The sequence below is a fragment of the Hordeum vulgare genome, chromosome 1H (genome assembly GCF_904849725.1).
Source record: "Hordeum vulgare subsp. vulgare chromosome 1H, MorexV3_pseudomolecules_assembly, whole genome shotgun sequence".
Classification (NCBI taxonomy): Eukaryota; Viridiplantae; Streptophyta; class Magnoliopsida; order Poales; family Poaceae; genus Hordeum; species Hordeum vulgare.
This window is the reverse complement of record NC_058518.1, coordinates 151,435,444-151,457,487: the sequence shown is the minus strand read 5'-3', so window position 1 is coordinate 151,457,487 and position 22,044 is coordinate 151,435,444.

Below are 22,044 nucleotides of genomic sequence, written 5' to 3'. Positions count from 1 at the left end.
CTAGCTCATGATGCCACTATTGGGGAACGTCGCATGGGAAACAAAAAATTTCCTACGCGCACGAAGACCTATCATGGTGATGTCCATCTACGAGAGGGGATGTGTGATCTACGTACCCTTGTAGACCGTACAGCAGAAGTGTTAGTGAACGCGGTTGATGTAGTGGAACGTCCTCACGTCCCTCGATCCGCCTCGCGAACTATCCCGTGATCAGTCCCATGATCTAGTGCCGAACGGACGACACCTCCGCGTTCAGCACACGTACAGCTCGACGATGATCTCGGCCTTGTTTATTTAGCAAGAGAGACGGAGAGGTAGAAGAGTTCTCCGGCAGCGTGACGGCGCTCCGGAGGTTGGTGATGATCTCGTCTCAGCAGGGCTCGGCCCGAGCTCCGCAGAAACGCGATCTAGAGGTAAAACCGTGGAGATATGTGGTCGGGCTGCCGTGGCAAAAGGTGTCTCAAATCAGCCCTAAAACCCCACTATATATAGGAGAGAGAGAGGGGGGAGCCTTGCCTTGGGGTCCAAGAACCCCCAAGGGGTCGGCCGAGCCAAGGGGGGGAAGGTCTCCCCCCCAAACCGAGTTGGACTTGGTTTGGTGGGTGGGAGTCCTTCCTTTCCTTCCCACCTCCCCTTTTTTTCTCTTTGATTTTATTCCCAATGCGCATAGGCCCCTTTTGGGCTGTCCCACCAACCCACTAAGGGCTGGTGCGCCACCCTCAAGGCCTATGGGCTTCCCCGGGGTGGGTTCCCCCCCCCCCCCGGTGAACTCCCGGAACCAATTCGTCATTCCCGGTATATTCCCGGTAATTCCGAAAACCTTCCGGTAATCAAATGAGGTCATCCTATATATCAATCTTCATTTCCGGACCATTCCAGAAACCCTCGTGACCTCCGTGATCTCATCCGGGACTCCGAACAACATTCGGTAACCAACCATATAACTCAAATACGCATAAAACAACGTCGAACCTTAAGTGTGCAGACCCTGCGGGTTCGAGAACTATGTAGACATGACCCGAGAGACTCCTCGGTCAATATCCAATAGCGGGACCTGGATGCCCATATTGGATCCCACATATTCTACGAAGATCTTATCGTTTGAACCTCAGTGCCAAGGATTCATATAATCCCGTATGTCATTCCCTTTGTCCTTCGGTATGTTACTTGCCCGAGATTTGATCGTCAGTATCCGCATACCTATTTCAATCTCGTTTACCGGCAAGTCTCTTTACTCGTTCCGTAATACAAGATACCGCAACTTACACTAAGTCACATTGCTTGCAAGGCTTGTGTGTGATGTTGTATTACCGAGTGGGCCCCGAGATACCTCTCCGTCACACGGAGTGACAAATCCCAGTCTCGATCCATACTAACTCAACGAACACCTTCGGAGATACCTGTAGAGCATCTTTATAGTCACCCAGTTACATTGCGACGTTTGATACACACAAAGTATTCCTCCGGTGTCCGTCAGTTATATGATCTCATGGTCATAGGAACAAATACTTGACACGCAGAAAACAGTAGCAACAAAATGACACGATCAACATGCTACGTCTATTAGTTTGGGTCTAGTCCATCACATGATTCTCCTAATGATGTGATCCCGTTATCAAGTGACAACACTTGCCTATGGCCAGGAAACCTTGACCATCTTTGATCAACGAGCTAGTCAACTAGAGGCTTACTAGGGACAGTGTTTTGTCTATGTATCCACACAAGTATTGTGTTTCCAATCAATACAATTATAGCATGGATAATAAACGATTATCATGAACTAAGAAATATAATAATAACTAATTTATTATTGCCTCTAGGGCATATTTCCAACAAAAGCGGGGGCAACTGGACTAAGGGGGTCAAAGGAGATCACTCCTCCACCTACACTAAACAGTTAAAGTGCAGTAGAGTAGAGTAGCAGTTCATCACAATAGGCTATGCATCAGAATAGGAACTATCTACAACAGTAGCAAAATTCTAATGCAAGCATGAGGAAGAAAGAATAGGCGATATAGGAATGATCAAGGGGGGGTTTGCTTGCCTAGTTGCTCTGTGGCAAACGGCTGGTCGTCAACTGGGTGGTTGTACTTGGAAGCAGCGTTAGTCGGGGGTCTACCAGAGAGAAGAGGAGGAAGAAATAAGAAATATAAAGCACAGATGCAACATGATGCATGGCATGGCAATATGCAGGGCTAGGCATGCACTATACTATTATTAGTTGTCATGGACGGATCGGGAAAATATCTGACGATATTTCTCGGGTCTGTGTCTATTACCAGACAAGCGAAAATGATGGAAAAGTTGCATGTTCGCTATGCTAGGGACGTGTGACACAAGAACGGACAGCGTATCCGGGTTCGTCTCGTTTCTGTGATCAACTTTCATGTACAAAATATTTTCATCTGGATTATGGATTATTTATATTGTTTTTTAAGTTTTAATAATATTATGAAATTAAAACATATTATTTTAATCCAATAATGCATTTGTGACGTCACCATGAGGTCATGCTAACATGAGGAGTCAACTGTGAGGTTGACTGGTCAAACTCACTAGTGAGCCCCACATGTCATGGACACATCTTAATTAATTATAATTAGTTTTAATCAGATTTAATTAAGGGGGTTGGACCCACATGTTAGTGTCACATTAGGCTAAACTAATTATTTTAACTTCAACTAAGAGAGTCATTAATACTAATGACCTAGGCCCACATGTCATTCTCTAATAGATTAACAATAGATTAGTCAAACTAATTAATCTTAATTACTCTTTAATTAACTAATTAATTAATTATAATTGTTATTAATAATAATATATATTTTTCTAATTAGATATTTTAGAGGGGGTGGCCCCCCTCTCACATTGAGTAAGGGGGTTAGTGGGGGCTTAATCCCCACTAACCAGCAGCAGCTAGTAGGGGAGTGTGAGGCCATGCGTGGGCCGGTGCCAGGTTAGGGGCGCGGTGGAGAGCGCCGGCAAGCGGCCAACAGGCCAGCTGTGGCCGCACAAGTCGGGGTGCGTGTAGTCAGGGGAGGGGTGGTTGCAGCAAGGGGCTACGGGGTGACACGGGGCCAGGGCAGGTCGCCGATGGGGGTCGTGGGCATGGCTGGCGGGCGGCACAACGATGTCGGTGGTCGCCGGAGGGAGGCGGTGGCCAGAGTTGGGGGAAGGAGAGGGTGGAAGGAGCCCGGGGGGCTCACCACCCATGGAGTGGACGCAACGGCCTGGGGAGGAGGTCGGGGGCGCCGGGGGGAAGGGAGGCTGGTGGCCGACGGAGGTGGTCGGCGGCTCTCCAGGGAGGGTTCGGTCGGATGTGGAGGCGGGGGCACCGCCAGGGTGGAGGGGAGCTTTCAAGTGAGGGGGAAAGAGGCTGGGGGAGTCGGTTAGGTTTACTGGGGGGTTTTATACCCCCTGTTTAGGTGGGCTCGCTTAGCTGGGCCGGTTGGGGTCGGCCGAGTGGGGGTCTTTTCTCTCCTTTTTCTTTTGGTGTTTTTCCTTTTTTTCCTTTTTTCTGTTGTTTTATTAATTTGGCTTTAGAATATCCCTTTGTAAAATATGTCGCATGGCCCAACTATTTACAACACAATAATTTATAATGACATAAAAAGATTTGAGCACCCATCAATTTATTTGGTATTTACCTAAACTAAAACAGTAAGTAATAATTATTTTGGCCACTCCTAAAATAGATTTGAGGCACCTAATCACATGTTAAAATGTTGGTTCAATTTTTATAAAACCTGAAGGAATATTTGCAACCTAAGCATGATTTTTAATTTGAAGTTTGCAGAACTTCTAAATCCATGTTTGAAATGAATTTGAATTGCAAGGGAATTTGAATTAGAGTTTGTTTCCATGAGTGATCATAATTGGATTAGCAAAATGAATTAGACTAATCCTCGAGTTACTATAGATTGATTACAAGGATTACTGTAGCATGATCCGGGGATGTCATAGTGGTCGTGTCCTCTTAGCTTGTCGACCACCCCCTCGTCTCCTAACCTCGTTCTATGGCTTATAAATTCTCATATTGTGAAAACCCTAGTGGAACTCCCACCTCACCTCTTTTTGAGATGGCTCCCCCCTCCTCTCCTCTCCACCTCTCCACCTCTCCTCTCCACTAAACTTCTCCTCCAACCATGGTGATCTCCTTGGTTTATCAAGATGGATGGGTTACTGCACAGGGATTTCTTACCAGGTATAGCTTTGGCCAATCAGGTGAGGCGCAAGTTTGGTTCCATGGTGCATTTTTCTTCCTCCAAATGGGACAAGGAGTTTTCTTGGTGGTCTCTTTTTCTTCGGTCTCCTTCCCCTTGACTGTTGATTCGGTGGGTATTGCTCTACAATGTTGTCTGGGTGGTCTCAACTCAGGGTTTCGTGTCCGCAAGATCTCTGCTAGAGCTTTTCGTTTCTCGGTGGACAATAATAAGGTGGGACATTTTATCTATAGCCTTAAAGACAGGGTTTGACCAGATTTCGTTTGCCATTTCCATCTGTTCAAAGGAAGCTTTTCTCAGCCTATTCGTTATAATTCACATTGGCATGCGGATGAGGAACTACTGGACATTTTCTGCAGGAGGAATATGGCGATCAAGGTTGATCTACGTTCTCTCCAGCGTGGGGCTGACATGCAAAATGCATCATCTCTTCATCATTCCTCGAACTTGGTTCCCCTAGATCACATGGTTTTCTCCAACAATAATGTGGATGAAGCTTCTTCCTCAGGTGTTGTTGCTCCTAATTCTAAGCCGCCTATGCGTTCAAATTTGAAGTTCAAACTGCCAATCAGGGAGGGAATCACTCCTCAGAGTTTAATGGAGCATTATATGGCCCAAGCGGATTTGGAGGACTCGGGTATATCTACCCCATCTGATTTTATCATTTTGGGAAGTTTTCATTTTAAATTTAATGTCCCATATCCCTCACAGCCTCAGTGTTTCCTAAAATCGGCGTTCAAATATGCACCTTCTGCCAAGTCATGGCCGCCTACTCTCGAGGCAAGGCACAAAGCGGATTTAGCTCAGGCTCATTATTCGGAGGAGGATATTTCGGACTTGGCCCTTAATTGGCTGATTTTATGCTCTAGATGCCTTAAATGGGGCCATCATCAGTGCACCTGTCTCTCATGCCTAATCTGCATTTATTGCTCGGCTCCTTATCATAAGGTGATCGCTTGCCCATCGGTTCCAAAGCCTACGTTGTTGAGAGCATCTCCTCCAATCTTGGAAGCTAATCCCCCTGATTTCAATCAAGCCAATGATGTCGTTTCTCGTAAGGTTTCCAAATAGGGTGCGAGATGCCGCTCCATTAGATGCAAGTGGTGTGGGGCCTACGGGCACGTGGCACGAGCTTGTCGCAAGAAAGACAAATATACCAAATGGATTTGGGTGCCCAAATATCCCGATTCTACCCCCACGCTTCGCATTCTACTCCTTCCCGTACAGAGCAACCCTCCGCCTTGTCACATCCATCGCTTTCGCTTCCATCGCCCCCACCATTGCTACCGCCTCCTACACGCCCATTGATGCCACCTCTGCTACTCCTAGGAGTATCCTCTCCTCTCGCCATGGCCAACTACCCTCTGAACCCGGTGCCGTTCCTACCACCGGGCTTCGCCGTCGAACCTGGGTCGGCTGACAGATTGGTGAGAAGCGGCATGGTGGTTGGTCCGATTCCACCTCTCAACCATGACTACCTGGCCATCGCGGAGGCAAGCCACTACGTCCCACTGCATCGTCGTGCGGCTATCCGCACCCAGATTGAAGGTCTGTTACATGAAGCCCAGATCTTTCCTACTGAATCCTCTGATCATCCTCTGGGCATTGGGATTTTTGGTTTTACGGATGCTTTTATGAGGGATACTGCCATTGCTACTCCACTAGAACTAGAAGATGAGGATGTGCTTATCACTTTTGTTCCACACAATGAACTCTGAACTGTCGCAGTACCACCTTTGGACCTGAAGTTTGGATTATGTACTTTGGTTTTCCCTATGATTATCAAACAGAGTATTATATCAACAAGTCTTTAGGCGGCTTTGGTTCTCTTATCTCCTGGTACAACCCACGTCAAGATAGAAGATGCATTCTGCTCAAAGTTAGGGTTCTTAATATGAGGCTCGTACCCAAGAGTTTTGTTGTCTGGCAGCTGGGAGGGGCTAGGGATTGTTGGACTATGCAGGTTACCATTTTGCGAAGCAATGACTGGGGTAGTTTGCTACCAGAAGTCCACCTGCTGGAGAAGAACCACCTCCTCCTGATGGTAACCCCCACCCCCAATTTGGACCTGACCTCACTGCTGAGCAGTTGTACCAGCAGCAGGTTCATAACTGGTTAGCTAATAATGTTGCTCCTCCCAATGCAGTACCTCATGCTCATTATGTTCCTAACCAACAGGCTCAGAATGACGGTTAGGATGTGTGGCCGATCCAACCTCCTCAGGCACCTCCTCCTCTACCACCATATCTCTTTAACATCCAGGCATGGCTTGCTGCACAGGTTCTTCAAGTCCAAGATGGTGTTGTGCCTGAGGACAATATCACAGACAGTGCATCCCAAGCATGGAATGATACTTTCACAACATCTAATAGCTCTGGTGGTACTGATATTTCGGTTGAACCACTACCTCTGACAGTGATGCACTCACATACAACATAGCAGTAACCCATTATAGATTCTCTGCACATCACCATAGCCATACATAATGGTGGAATTTGCTTTGGACTCTTTGAACAGGGGGAATCCATTCTCACATTGTTGTTGACAGACCCAGCTCCCAGGTAGCAGCTTAATGATTTCATCTTCAGAACTCTGCAACCTCTTATGGCTACCAGGGGGCCTTGGTCCAATGGATATGGTTTCAAACATGAGTGTGTGCAAATGGGAGTCTCAATTATTGTTGGAGAAGAGGGTCTGATCCTCAATAGCACTGGCTCCATGCTTCCTGCATCTAGACCTGCTTCTGCTGCTGTGCTCGAGGATTCCTCGCCTGGACATGCAATGTTATCAGTTGATACAGAGCTCACCCAGCACCAGATAATAGTAGCACCTCAACATAACAACTCTGGGTTGATCACTGCAGGAGACTCTGCTAATGACGAAGGAGAGGTCCAATCAGATATGATCTCTTCGGTGGTACTTAGAGATACCAGGGTTCCCCAAAGGGAGAAGGGCAAAACAACAGTCCATGTTGACACTTCCAACCTGCGTTGCAGCTCTCGCTCGAATAAATATGATGGCTTCAAAGTGCCTCCCATGGCTGATGGGCGTATCAGTAAGTCGAAGGTCAAGCCCAGAGTGATGCCCCACATCACAATTCAGGCGGATAATAGCGCCTCGGAGATGGATGTGCCCCCTCCTACCGCCATCACCACCATGCAAGCCATCGGGACTCATCTATGCGCCATACCTGAAGAGGAGCTCACTGCTAGTATTCTGCTCAAGGAAGCATCGGGAGCTGACTCAAACCATATCTGAACTAGTTATAAATTGTAGCTTTTAATATTTCCTTATGGTTCTTTTGCAACATTGGAATGTGTTGTCTTGGAACATCCGTGGCCTTAACTCGCCCGTTAAACATCTAGCTCTCTCGAATGCAATCCGTGACAGTGGATGCTCGGTTATTTGTTTGCAAGAAACTAAGATGCAAATTTTGATGCCGCTACTCTAAAATCACTGTGGCCTAAATGTTTCGATTGATTTGCTTATATCCCATCTAGGGGAGCCTCTGGAGGTCTTGTCACGATCTGGAATAGTAATGTTTTCACAGGCACTACGTTTGTCGAGAAAGACTTTGCCCTTGGAACGCAGTTTAAATCAAATCACTCAGACATCAATGGAGGCTTCTGAATATCTATGGTCCCTGCCAGGGAGAACGAAGAACTTTATTTACAGAATGGTTGTTTGACCTAAACATCCCGACATCAGAAGACGGGTTGCTGGTTGGGGACTTCAACTTTATCAGAGACCCAGTGAACCGTAACAGACCGGGAGGAGATGTACAGGACATGTTCACGTTCAATGAGTTCATCGGCGAGCAAGCGCTTACGGAACTTCCAATCAAAGGTAGAACCTAAACATGGTCCAATATGCAACAAGATCCGCTTTTAGAACAGCTAGACTGGTTTTTCACCTCTCTGAACTGGTCCATATCTTTCCCCAACACTATGGTGCGCCCTCTAGAAAGACCTGTCTCGGATCATATCCCTTGCTCCATCGTGATACACGCGAAAATTCCTAAAAATAGAAGCTTTCGGTTTGATCCCTTCTGGATAGCACACCCAGGGTTCATGGACACGGTCTCCTCCGCATGGTCTAAACTGATCCGATATGGTAAAGATGGCAATGCAGCTTCGATCATCTATCAGAAAATGAAGGCGATAAGGGTAGCTGTGAAACGATGGAGCAAGAACATCTCTCGTCTCTCCATTGCCATTAGCAACACCAACAAAGCCCTGCTGGAGATCGATGCGCTCGAAGACAAGAGAACTCTCACCACCCCGGAGAAAAAATTTAGGTCTATACTCAAATCACACATCATCAGGCTACTACAATACCAGAAGGAATATTGGAGTAAAAGATGCATGGTTAGGTGGATTAAATTCGAAGATGAGAACACCAAGTTTTTCCAATCAATGGCGACCGAACGATATCGATGCAATTGCGTAACTACCCTTAAAACTACGGATGGCAATGTAGTTGAAGATCACAAGGACAAAGAGGTTGTCTTATTTGAAACATACAGAGAGAGAATGGGTGCGTCTAGACCACCCGACATACGCTTCGACCTCACATCGCTTCTAAGAACAGAGATCGACTTTGATGCACTCACTGTTCCTTTTGAGAGATCGGAGATTGATGAAGTTGTCAAACAAATGCCAGCGGATCGAGCACCAGGGCTAGATGGGTTTAATGGAGCGTTTCTGAAGGCTTGCTGGTCAGTCATCAAAAACGATTTCTATGGACTATGTGAAGAATTCCACAAGGGCTCGCTTAACCTAGAATCCCTCAACTATGGATATATCACACTGATCCCGAAGTCGACGTCACCTGAAACAGTAAATGATTACAGGCCGATCACGCTGCTTAACTATTGCCTTAAGATGATTACTAAGATCCTCGCCCAACGGCTTCAAAAGATCATCTTGAGGATTGTGCACCGTAATCAATATGGTTTTCTCCGGGGAGATCGATCCATGATTGGCTGGCATGGCTTTTCGAATATATTCACCAATGCCAAGTGTCTCGGAAGAAGATAGTGCTACTTAAGCTTGACTTTGCCAAAGCATTTGATACAGTTGAACACTCGGCGATGATTGACATCATGAAGCATATGGGTTTTAACTCGAGATGGATTAGTTGGATCAAGTGTGTTTTCTCCTTAGGGAAATCATCGTTGTTGTTGAATGGAGTCCCTGGACGACAGTTTCCATGCAGATGTGGGGTCAGAGAAGGAGATCCCCTCTCCCCTCTGATATTCGTTTTGGCTGCAGATCTCCTCCAAACTGTGATCAACAAAGCGATGGTTGATGGGGATCTTACGCATCCCATCGACTCTCGAGGACCTGAGGATTTCTCGGTGATGCAATATGCTGACGACACGATCATTGTGATGCCAGCTTGTCTTGTCCAAGCCGCCAAGATGAAGGGCATTCTAGAAGACTATGCTGCGACCATCGGGCTGAAGATCAACTATCAAAAGTCGACGCTGGTCCCCATCAACCTGTCCCCCAACGAAAGCGACGACATTGTGGCGATTTTTGGATGCGCGAGAGCCTGCATGCCATTCACATACCTGGGACTACCGTTGGGCACATCCAAACCAACGGTTTTGGACATGACTCCGCTGGTTTGTAAGGCAGATAGGAAGATAACGGCAGCCATGTCGATGATGTCGTATGCGGGCAAGCTAGCCCTAATGAACTCCCTCATCACATCGATACTCATTTTCCCCATGGGGACGCTTCGGATCCCACCAACAATTGTGGAACAGATCGATAAGATACGAAGGAGGTGTCTGTGGAGGAAGAAGGCAACAGATGGTTTTAAAAGCAATGCGCTTGTAGCCTCGGAGGCAGTGTGTAAACCCAAAGATAATGGTGGACTTGGGGTTCTAAGCCTCAGACTACAAAATGATGCCATGCTTCTGAAGATGTTGCACAAGTTCTATAATCGTCGTGATGTTCCCTCGGTCTCACTGATCTGGAACACACACTATGCGGATGAAGTGCCGCATGTGTGGGGATCGTGTGGATCCTTTTGGTGGCAGGACCTGATTAAACTCATGCCACTGTTTGGGGGGGGTGGCCAGAGTCCAGGCTAACAATGGCCGGTCCGCGCTGTTTTGGAAAGACGATTGGAACAATGCGGTATTTGAAGGCAAATTCCCTAGGGCATTCTCTTTCGCTAGCTCTGAGGATGTATCCGTCCAAAACTTCCTGAGCATGCAATCGTTGCAAGAGATGTTCCTGCTACCGCTCTCGATGCAGGATCACGATGAAGTCAAGCTGCTGCAGGAAGAAATATGCGAGAGGATGCCCAACCCTAATGCAGATAGATGGACATGCACCTGGGGAGCCGATGACTTCAAGACATCGGAATATCGTAGGTTCTGCTTCAAAGGGGTTGTTGCCGATGCAGCCTACGACTCGCTGTGGAAATCAAAATGAACACCAAAGATCAAGGTGTTTGGTTGGTTCCTACTGATGGATAGGCTTAACACAAGAAATATGCTCAAAAGAAGACACTATAATATAGGTTCCGCGTTGGATTGTCTGCTATGTGGCCGTCATGTGGAGGAGATGCTTGAACATCTCTTCTTTGGGTGCGGGTTTAGCAAAAGTTGCTGGGAGCTGTTAGGGATTAGATGGGCTGCTTTTGATCATAGACTGGAGGTGTTGCAACATCAGTAGACGACGCATCCCCGGAAGTTGTTCATGGAGATCTTCCTGGTAGCAGCTTGGAGTCTGTGGAAAGAAAGAAACAGCAAATTCTTTGAGAATGTGACACCTTCCCTAGACTCTTGGAGACATAGATTTGTAAAGGACTTCTCCAACCTTAGACATAGGGTGCCAGCTAGCAAAGCACATCTAGTAGACAACACTGTTGCTTCTTTGTTGATCCCCCTAGTGGTGAAAACCCTCCACCACCCCCACCACCCCCCTCATGTACATGTAACATTGTCAGCTTGTTTATATATACATGTAGTAGGAGCCTTTCCTATTGTCTTACACTCAAAAAAAAGTCTGTGTTCCACTGTGTGCCAGCTCGAGCCCTGTTCGTATGCTCTAACGGAGGGGGTCGATCATGAAGGGCCTCCACATCAACCTTGATGATCCCATGGTCATGTGTGAGTACTCTACCACAAGCCTACAGGTCCATAGCTAGTATCTAGATGGCTCTCTCTCTATGTTTTTCAATACAAAGATCATCGCATCTTTGCGATGATCTAGTCGATGTAATCACTTTGTCTGGTGCGTTTGCCGGGATCTGATGAATTGTGGGTTTATGTTCAGATTATTCATGATAAAGATTTGAGTCTTCTCTAAATTATATGATTCTTATTTGCATGATTATTATAGCTTCGTGGGTCTCTCCGATCTAATTTGGTTTGGCCAACTATATTTATCTATCTTTAATGAGAGGGGTGCGTTATAGTGGGCTCAATCATGCGATGCTCAATCCCAGTGACACAAAGGGACGTGACACGTATTTGTATTGTTTCCATTAAGGATAAAATAATGGGGTTCATTCATATTAATTGACTTTACTTTGTCTACATCATGTCATTGTTCTCGAAGCATTACTTTGTTTTGCTTAATACTCCAGATGCATGCTAGATAGCGGTCGATGGGTGGAGTAATAGTAGTATATGCAGGCACGAGCCGGTCTACTTGCTTATGTATGTGATGCTTATATACACATGATTATTGCCTTAAATGAATATTTCATAAATATGCGCTTTTCTGTCAATTGCCCAACAGTAATTCTTTTACCCACGGTATGCCTTCTTCGAGAGAGATGCCACTAGAGAACACTATGGACCCCGAATCTATTCGCATATAAATTTATAAAAATACTAAATACATCGCTACCTTTTATGGTTTGTATTTACTTTCTCTATTTAAATTATCTATCTACACTACTTATATTCTTGCAAGTAACGAGTTCAAGGGGATTCACAACCCTGTTGCCCGCGTTGGGTGCAAGTGTTTGCTCTTTCGTGTGTAGGCGGTGAATACGTGAGTTGTGTGGTCCTCTTATTGGTTCGATAACCTTGGTTCTCATTGAGGAGAATAGTTATCTATATTGTGCCGCATCATCCCTTCCTCTTTAGAGAAAACCCAACATAGATCACAAGTATCAATCTATTTTCAGCTAATTTGAACAATTCAACTCCTCTAGAATTGCTCTCATCAATATGTATATATATTGTGGTCCTCAGAAAACAGGGGAAAACATTGATTCACATGGATATGGGTTGATCTCATCCAGAAGTACGTAAGTGAGTTGCTCGACTACTTCATTGGACCACTCAGACAACAGATAGATGAGATGCACCTGAAGAACAATATGATGCGAGGCCAAATTAAAAAAATCAAGATGCTTCGATATGCACTTTTAGTCGGTTGCATGTTTGGCCTATTTCTCCCACATGTATTGATGGTAGCATTTCTTCTCGTGGGATTCATCACACTAATGATGTTCGTAGTCTAGATTTAGTAGCTAGTAGTAAATTATATTTGTTATTTTTTGTTATCCTTTGATGAGTATGTAAGCACGCCATATTAATTAACGAAATCTATGTTGTTCCCATGTATATGTATCATCTTTTAAATTGTTATTTTAATTAGTATATATATATATTCAAAAATGTAAATAAAAAACATAATTAATGCAATAAATAACATAATAAATAATAATGTAGACATATATAGAAATATAAAATTATGTGTACAAAAAATATATATACTTAGTTAAAAGTACATAGCAATGGCTTTAGACACGTGGGTCAATGCCAGCAAACAAACCATCGCCCGTCAAATCCAACCACCCATATACAAACACGTACATATCGATCCCCACCCCTAAATCAATCCCCAACCCCAAATCCATTCCCACCTCACCGTCGCCGCCGCCTCCAACCACCATGCCTCGGTCGCCATCTTCATCTCCGACTCCACACCGTTGTCATCTCCGTCTCCACGTCCACCTCTGTTGTCGCCGTCTCCGTGCCTCCACCACTACCGTCTCCGTCTCTGCCTCCCGTCATCTTCGTCACTGTCTTCCCTATCGATGCCCCCTCTCCTTGGTCTCCACCTCCACCGCCGCCGTAAAGAACACGCCAGCCCCATCGTCTCCGTCGCTGGTGAATTTTAGTGTAGTTGTAGTGTACAATTGTTAGTGTAAATCTAGTGTAGAATTGTATAGTAATTATTGTGTAGAATTTATAATGAGATTATCGTATATAATATTGTATTCTAGTTGAAGTCTAGTATTTAATGTAGTTGTAATGTAAGATTATACTATAAGAATGTAGTGTAAATTTATAGGGTAATTATATTGTTAGATTTTTGTGTAGTTGTAGTGCAGATTTTTAGGATAATTGTAGTATAAGATTTTAGTGTAGCTTTAGTTTAGAAACATTTATTCTAGTTTTGTAGTGCAGAATTTGTAGTGTAATTGTTGTGTAGTTGTAATGTAAGAATATAATATAGTTGTAGTGCGAGATTTTAGAGTATGTTTAATTACATTGTCTAGATTGTATATATATATATTTGTTGCACGGGTACATTCAGATGGCTCTGAAGCTTCATGGTGTGCACAGAAGGGGAATAAGTACTATGCAACCATTAGGAAGGACAAAGTCGTCCACAAGCTTGGCCACTGGAACACCCTAGAGTTAGCGGCGTGCGCCTACGATGCAAAGGCAATTGAGTATCATATGGAAGATACGATTCAAAACTTCCTTCATTGTCATGAGTACGTGATGTTCCTCGTGCGAGAGAACATAAGAATATGCACTAGGGCTAAGGAGAAGGAGAACCTCCAGGGCGAGCAACAGTTGTTCTACCCATTAGTGATGGAGCATGCAAGAGATGACAAACTCGTAGAGACCAACAAGATGATGTTCCTTCAGTATGCAGCGGGGAAGAGCACGGAGGAGGATCACATAGATTGGGATAAGCTCGCGGCAGTGGAGGACGAGGAGGAGGTTCAGGTGCTGCAGCGTCGTCCAGGTCCGCCAGGGACGACCATGAGGCCGGCCCCTCTAGCCAGTAGCTTCCTAGATGGATAGCACTAGTTATATGAATGATTGTTTAACTTTATGCATGTTGTTTATGTTTGATATGTGCATCATTTGTAGAATTTCTTGAGTATATGTTCTATTTTGATGTGTTAGTTATTTAGTTTAATGATATATGCTTACTTTGGTCAACGATGATGAAAGCAGTAAATGGATGCCCCGTGTGGGACATGTGTTGCTTTGAGATGGCAGAAGGATAGGAAGTTCTTCATAGACCTTCCGACAGACTTCATCACTAAGATGGTACATATATGCATATTTAGTTCAACATGTTATGATTGAGTTTCATGTGGTATAGTTGTGGCCGACATTGTCTAACTAGTTTTTTTTATTTTTCTCGGGTCATCCCTTGCAGGGAAAAGCGTGACTTGTCAGAGAAGTTTTGCGTTTCTCTTGATGCAACCATCACAGTCCAATGCACCCTCATGAAGATGCTAACAGCCCAATGCTTCAATTGTATTGTCACCAACGAGTCAAACCGCGCCTATTTTGGTTGCCTTTGTTGGACAGCTCTTGCAACTTCTTACGAGAAGCAAGCTAGGGAGAGAGCCATGTTCTACCTTGACTACGATCATGACAAGATCATGGTCTACTACAGACCTGCTGGAAACGATGATGATTCACTTACTCTAGGCCATGACCCTGAGGCCGCCCGCCGAAATGTCGAGTCACCTAGCTAGTAGGCATGCATGCATGGCATATCTCATGTTGTTACCACCTATAATTTAGTTGAACTTGTGTACTTGTGTTATTTGCCTTTTTGAGACTTTTTTGAAATATATCAATAAATAGCTACTGTTGAACTTAGTTTCTGGTATTTGCAATGTACTATTTAATTACTCATCTTAATCTTTGATTATGTTGTCATTTTGGTTGGATCATGTTGTTGTACATATTTGGTTTAAATTGGAAAATGAAATTGTTGGCGTCACAGTAACATGCAATGCCACTACTGACATATATTATTGTTGGTCTTGGCCACGTCGCACACCAAAAACAAGTAAAATACTACTAGCGTCGGCTCCACCGCCACCACTATTTTGTAACACTCGCGCCATATTAGTGGCATTGGGTGTCCATGCCAGCAAGGCTATTTTTTCCATGCCATAGCTAGATTTTTCTGCACTAGTGTTATGCAAAAAATTATGTGTGATGTACAATACGAACAAAAACGTATTCTTGGCATTCACTGTGTGGGGTGCCGAGAACATCTCACACGACTTCTACAATATGTATATTTGTGATGGCCCTCCAATCGCACAGGATTTTTTCCTTGCGTGTGTGACTGGACAAGGCATCGTTGTATCCGTGTCATGTGGGATAGCCCCCCTCCCCCCCCCCCCACATCGCCCACACACACAATGGGTCGGTTTAAAACTTCATCGTAGAAAGGGGGTAAAAACTATTTGTATTGGAGCCGTCTGCACTAGTGTCCCTCCGCCCATGGCTACTTTGGTTAACTTGTAATCACCGACTTGGGGTGTGATGACCAAAGCTAGACTTCCAGGGTTGTCAACCATAGGGTATGATCCTATCTACTCCATATCACCAACTTCTCAGACTAGTTTAAGTACACCCGGACTTTCGGCTCAACTGTGTTCACAACTCGTCGCTGAAGTTTTTTGTCGCGCTTGCATGTGCTTGTTGTAAATACATTATACTTCCCGTTGTTCAACTTCTTGGAATTACTCTATAATCTAGATGGACTTCCCTAGTTATTGTTCCTTGTCCAACTCGTTGATGTTGCCTTCACCATTACCAGCCCTCGGGGATCTTGGATTGTGATTAACTCCACCCTAGATGAAGCCGACATTATGAAAGCCACCATTCTCGAGCCTGGTGACTGGGAAGTCGGCATTCTGAAAGCCGCCATTCTAGAACTTGGCGACGGGGAATCCAACTCGTGAGCACCTGCCTCCCATGCTACCAGGGGGTCCGCCATTTCCACCTCATTGGTGATGACTCTGGACTTCCTAGTTCTAGAATTCCTATATGATAAAATCGTTTTCCTAGTAGTGATTTGCCGACTTGCCATCGAAACTATGCTTGGGACATGGACCCTTGAGCACTTCTTCATAGCTACAAGGTCAATTTCCAGAAAAAGGCTTTCTGGATTTGTTGTTCTGACACTCGTTCTTAAAGCCAGTACTAGTATTGGCAACAAAATCCAAACTTCCCTCATGATTCTTACTTTTGTAATTGTTGTTGTTGTTGTTTCCATTACCATTATGATGATGAACTTTGTCATTGTTTTTCTTGTCCTTGCCAAACTTATTTTTATCCGAGGTTTGATTCTTGGTGTTATATGACTCGGTATATCTCGTGAGTACATCCATAAGACTGCCCATATCCTTTACCTTCCTTTTGAGGAGACCAAGCTTTTGGACCAGGGGATGGAAACGACAATTTCTTTCCAAGACAAGGACTGCTTGTTGAGATGTGATTTTATTCGAGCAGTGGATTATCCCTTCTTTTTGTCGTGACAAATGATGGACCAAATCATCGTGACGCTTAACACACTGTTTCTGATCAACAATCGTGGTCAAATGCTTACAAGTACCATGGAAATTATTGATGAAGCACTCCTTCAAATCCTGCGAGGTGTTGATGGAATCTGTTGGTAAGTTCTTCAACCAAGTGTGTTCTAGACCTTCAAGCATCATGGTCAAATATAGAGCACACACAACATCACTAACTTCTAGCATATCCATGGCTAGTTCATAACTCTCGATGCACCCGACAGGTTCAAGAAAGATTCTGTAATTGGAGACCTTGCGAGCACCTTTGAAATATGGCGGCATGTGTTTGTTTATTAAAGTTGGTCCCAAGCATGGAGTACCAATAGTTCATCATGCAATTCTCGTGCTCCTGATTGTATGCAGGGTTTTGGCAGGGGGTAACGCCGTGTTGGTTGGATGTACACTCCACCGATGTTACGTGTTCCCACCATTCGCTAAGCCCATGCGTTATCTACAATGGCATATGCCTCTGAAAGTATTGGTTGTGGTTGGGTTTGCAGCTCCTTCCTGCGTAATGTTGAACTTGAGGCCATAGGGGACTATCCATGTCGACTCCTTCTCTGACTTTGATGAGGGGTCGAGTGGAGCTGGTTAGGGTTCTGAGAGTAATTTTCATGTTGAACTACCATTGTTTTTAGCATCTCGATTGCTTTCCTAGCCTCAATATCCATCGGGGTACTTTTGGTGATGGGAATTACAACCAAGTTTTCATTAACGCCCACATGTTATCAACTAGATTTAAGTAATGACCAGCCTGAGTCTGAAAAATGCTCGACTTGATTCTGGGACGGTTGACACTGGTGAGGTGTCAATTGGGGTATGACTAGTCCCATGCCTAGCGCGCCAGTTCCAATTTGTTGATCTGTTGTGACAGGCATACCCTATGGCATATGAAACAATCTGGACAGCTCAAGAGAAACTAGAAGCCGGCTATGGCGTCTCCTCTAGTGAACCATTGAGGCATCACTTTGGCGGAAGCCGAGGTGAATCCCTTCTACCGCCACTCACATAGTGTCCTTGAGAACTTCAGTATGGGCATCAGCCAGTTGTGCATTCTCGATGTTGATGTACTCCTAGATTAGTCGCTCCCTACACTTTGTGATTTCCACGTTCCAAGCCTCCATGTTTTCCGGAGTTACTGGATCTATAAGGAGCACACTAAGGGTAGCCGCCATCTCAGACAGAGCTTGAGCCCCAGTCTTCCCTAAGTCGTCCGCTACCAGAGCCACCGCTGCCGCTCCCATGGCACTGGTTAACTGAACCCGCATGACCCAGAGCGGGTTACTGCTGGTTGCGGAGTCGACGTCATGGCAGGCCGGCTGTTCTTCCCGAGTCACACTTTCATCTTCAGCCATGTACATCATGGTGTACTAAGTCGGCTCAGCTGATCTCGAATAAATCTCCTCATCACAATATCCTCCCAACCTTTCATTGAAAAGTGGAACAATTGAGTCGGCATGTCTGGTTGACTCGCCATCTGAGTTGACAAATGTGTCACCCTCGATGATTGAGCCAGTAGTTTGTTCATGCTCCTGAACCAATCCACCGATGAAGCCAACGAACGTGCTCTCATGGTTGGCCTGAACCCAGCACGCAGAATCTATTAAGTCTGCAGTATTGTGATAACCCACAAGTATAGGGGGTCGAGACACACTTCACACGTAATATTTCTCCCTAATTTATTGATTCGACACAAGGGGAGCCAAAGAATATTTATTGGTCATAAAAATTGAGTTGTCAATTCAATTGCACCTCGGATATCTCTCTATAGCAAGGATTTAGTAGCACAGCAAACGATAGTAGTAACAGTAGCAGCGATAGCAGCAATTTTGGTAATAGTAGTAATGGTAGTAATAGGAGCAATTGAGTAACAGGTGTGACAGCAGCAGCAACAGTAGTAACTTAGCAAGATTTGGTAAAAGTAAAGCATAGAAACGTGGATTAGTCATGGATAATGATTTAGATGACATTGATTATGTAACAGTTACACACTAGGGCGACACAGAACTATCTCCAATTAATCAATATAATGTAGGCATGTATTTTGTATATAGCCATACATGCTTGCGATAACAACTTGCATGACATCTTTTGTTCTACCCTCCCGTGGCAGCGGGGTCCTATTGGAAACTAAGGGATGTTAAGGCATCCTTTTAATAGAGAACTGGAACAAAGAATTAATACATGGTGCATACATGAACTCCTCAAACTACGGCAATCACTGGAAAGAATCCCAATTATTGTTACCTTGGGGGTATGCGGATCAAGAAACGTAATCGCTAACTAAAACTTGCAAGATATGATCCAAATGACTCTCATATTCATGAAAACATAAAAGGTTCAGATCTGAGATCATGGCACTCGGGCCCTAGTGACAAGCATTCAGCATAGCAAAGTCATAGTAACATCAATCTCAGAACTTAGTGGACACTAGGGATCAAGCCCTATCAAACTTAACTCGATTACATGATAAATCTCATCCAATCCCATTGCTGTCCAACAAGCCTACAAAGGAATTACTCACTCTCGGTGGTGAGAATCATGGTAGTGTTGATGAAGAAGGGTTGGTGATGACGATGGCGATGAATCCACCTCTCTGGAACCCCAAACGGGCTCTAGATCAGCCCTCTGGAGGAAGAATAGGAGGTGGCGCCAGCTCCGTCTCGTGAAACGCGATGAAAACTTCTCCCTGATTTTTTTCTCCGAAGATTTGATTTCATAGGACTGGAATTAGGGTTGGAGGAGCCACGTGGGCTCCACAAGCTATCAGGGAGTGACGAGGGGTGATGCTCTGTTAGCTTGTCGCCCCCTAGAAACACTTCTCCAGCGGGTCTTCGCTCCATAAATCCTTATAAATGCCAAAAATAATTCACACAAAGTTTTGTTCGATTCCAAGAACTTTTATTTTTGCACAAAAATAACACCAAGGTAGCTTTGGTGAAAACAGCATCAGTCCGGGCTAGTCTCATTCAAATCACGCAAATTAGAGGTTAAAACGAGAGCAAAAGTGTTTGGAAAAGTAGATACGTTGGAGACGTATCAACTCCACCAAGCTTAAGTCATTGCATGCCCTCAAGCAATTCAGTTGATAAACTGAAAGTGATAAAGAAAACTTTTACAAACTCTTTTGTTCTCTTCATTATACATATGCTTAGCTAGTGTTTAGGTTTTCAGCACAAATCATAAATAAAAACATCCATGATAATAATTTAAGCATCATATCCAATCATGGCAATACATAACCAACTACAAGCAATAATAATATATCTCACATGTCAACAATTTGTCAATACAATCACGATATAATATGGTGATATGGTATCTCGCTAGCCCTTTCTGAGACCGCAAAACATAAATGCAGAGCACCTCTCAGTTTTAAGTAGTGATTAAATATTATAATTTAGAATAGAAAAGATCCTAGGCATACTCATAACCTACATTGGCTAGACTCAATGCATAAAAATGACAATAGGGCTCTCGAGTATGGTGTTATAAGTAAGAGGGTGATGACTGAACATAGAAGTAAATAGATAGGCCCTTCACAGAGAGAAGCATTGATTTTCACTGGTGCGAGAGCTCAAGTTCTTTTTTAAACAAGATTGAAAGTGTAATTTTTGAGACGTGTTCTTTACTATCAATGTTACGACAAAGGTTTTCAGTATCTCCCATGCCAAACTCATTATTGGTGGTTCCCAAGCAGAATTGTAAAGTTTTACTCCCATCCACCATCCATACACAACCATGGCTAGCCGAATTCATGGGTGCCCTCCAACATATCAACTTTCCCAAGGAGTTTTGTTTTAATTTAATTTTGATTAAGCAGGATTGGGCATCCTTGTTACCAACATCTCTCGTGCGGTGACGGCGAATAAATGCCTGCTGTGAGAGTAACTTACTTAGCATGGAAGATATTGATTGCCCCATCGCTCCATGAGTGATACGAGTGCACAAAACAGATGCTTGTTTGAATATTTAGAGCTGGCACATGCAAATTTACTTGGAACGGCGGGGTAATACTGCATATAGGTAGGTATGGTGGACTCATGTGGAATAACTTGATTTTAAGGATATGGAATGCACAAGCAGCATTCCTGCTTAGTACACATGAAGGGTAGCAAAAGATTGGGAAGCGACCTGCTAGAGACCAATAATGGTCATGATCATGCATTGAAAATAATCAACTTTGGACAAAGCATGAGCAGGATATAAACACTCTCAATATATATATATATATATATATATATATATATATATATATATATATATATATATATATATATCATGAAGGTTGCATTGGTTTTGAATCAACTACATGTTTGCACATGGGCCAAGTCAAAGCACTCGAATTACTCAGAGGGAAATACCATACTACCATATCACATCATAATCATTTTAATGCATGTTGTCACACAAGGTAAATCATTATCAGCTCCTAGCTATTTAAGCATCACATGAAAATCTATGATCTCTAATTGTCATCACAAAAATGTTCACTCACGATATACTAAATCAAGATTGAACGAGCCAACATAATTACAAAAATGAAAAACAAGAAGAGTTCATACACATTTCCTCTGCCACGATCACTTCATCAAATATCGTCATTATTGCCTTTCACTTGCACGATCGAATGATGTGATAATAAAAAAAGTGTAGTGGTGTCGTGGACTAAGCTAGAACCTACAGGGCAGTTTTAAACAAAGGGGAAGACAAGGTAATATAGGTTCTTTGTTAGATCAACAACAAGGCAATGTGAGAGCCACTCATCATTTTCATCGTGGTCTTCCCTCTTCATGACTCAACAAAAAGGAAACGAAATTTAGAGAAACATACTCAAATATTTTTGAGTTTTTCTTTTTTTTTGTTAAGCAAGCAAAATAAACTAAGGGAAACAAGAACGAGAAAAAATATTTACACGGGAAAGCTCCCAACAAGCAAAAGGAAATCTTTTTGGGTTTTGTGTTAATGCTACCACTAATTGAACAGAAAGGGAAACCGAAAAGAATTTTTTTTTGGATTTTCTAAAGTTTTTCAGACAAACAAGAAGAAAGTAGCAAAAATAAAGCTAAACATGAATATACAATGAAAGAGGATGAACGCCGACAATTTATATGAAGTGTGTGAGCATGAATGTGATGTCGGTGGGAAATACGTACTCCCCCAAGCTTAGGCTTTTGCCTTGCTTGGTAACCACCACTGGTAGTCTGGAAAGTGG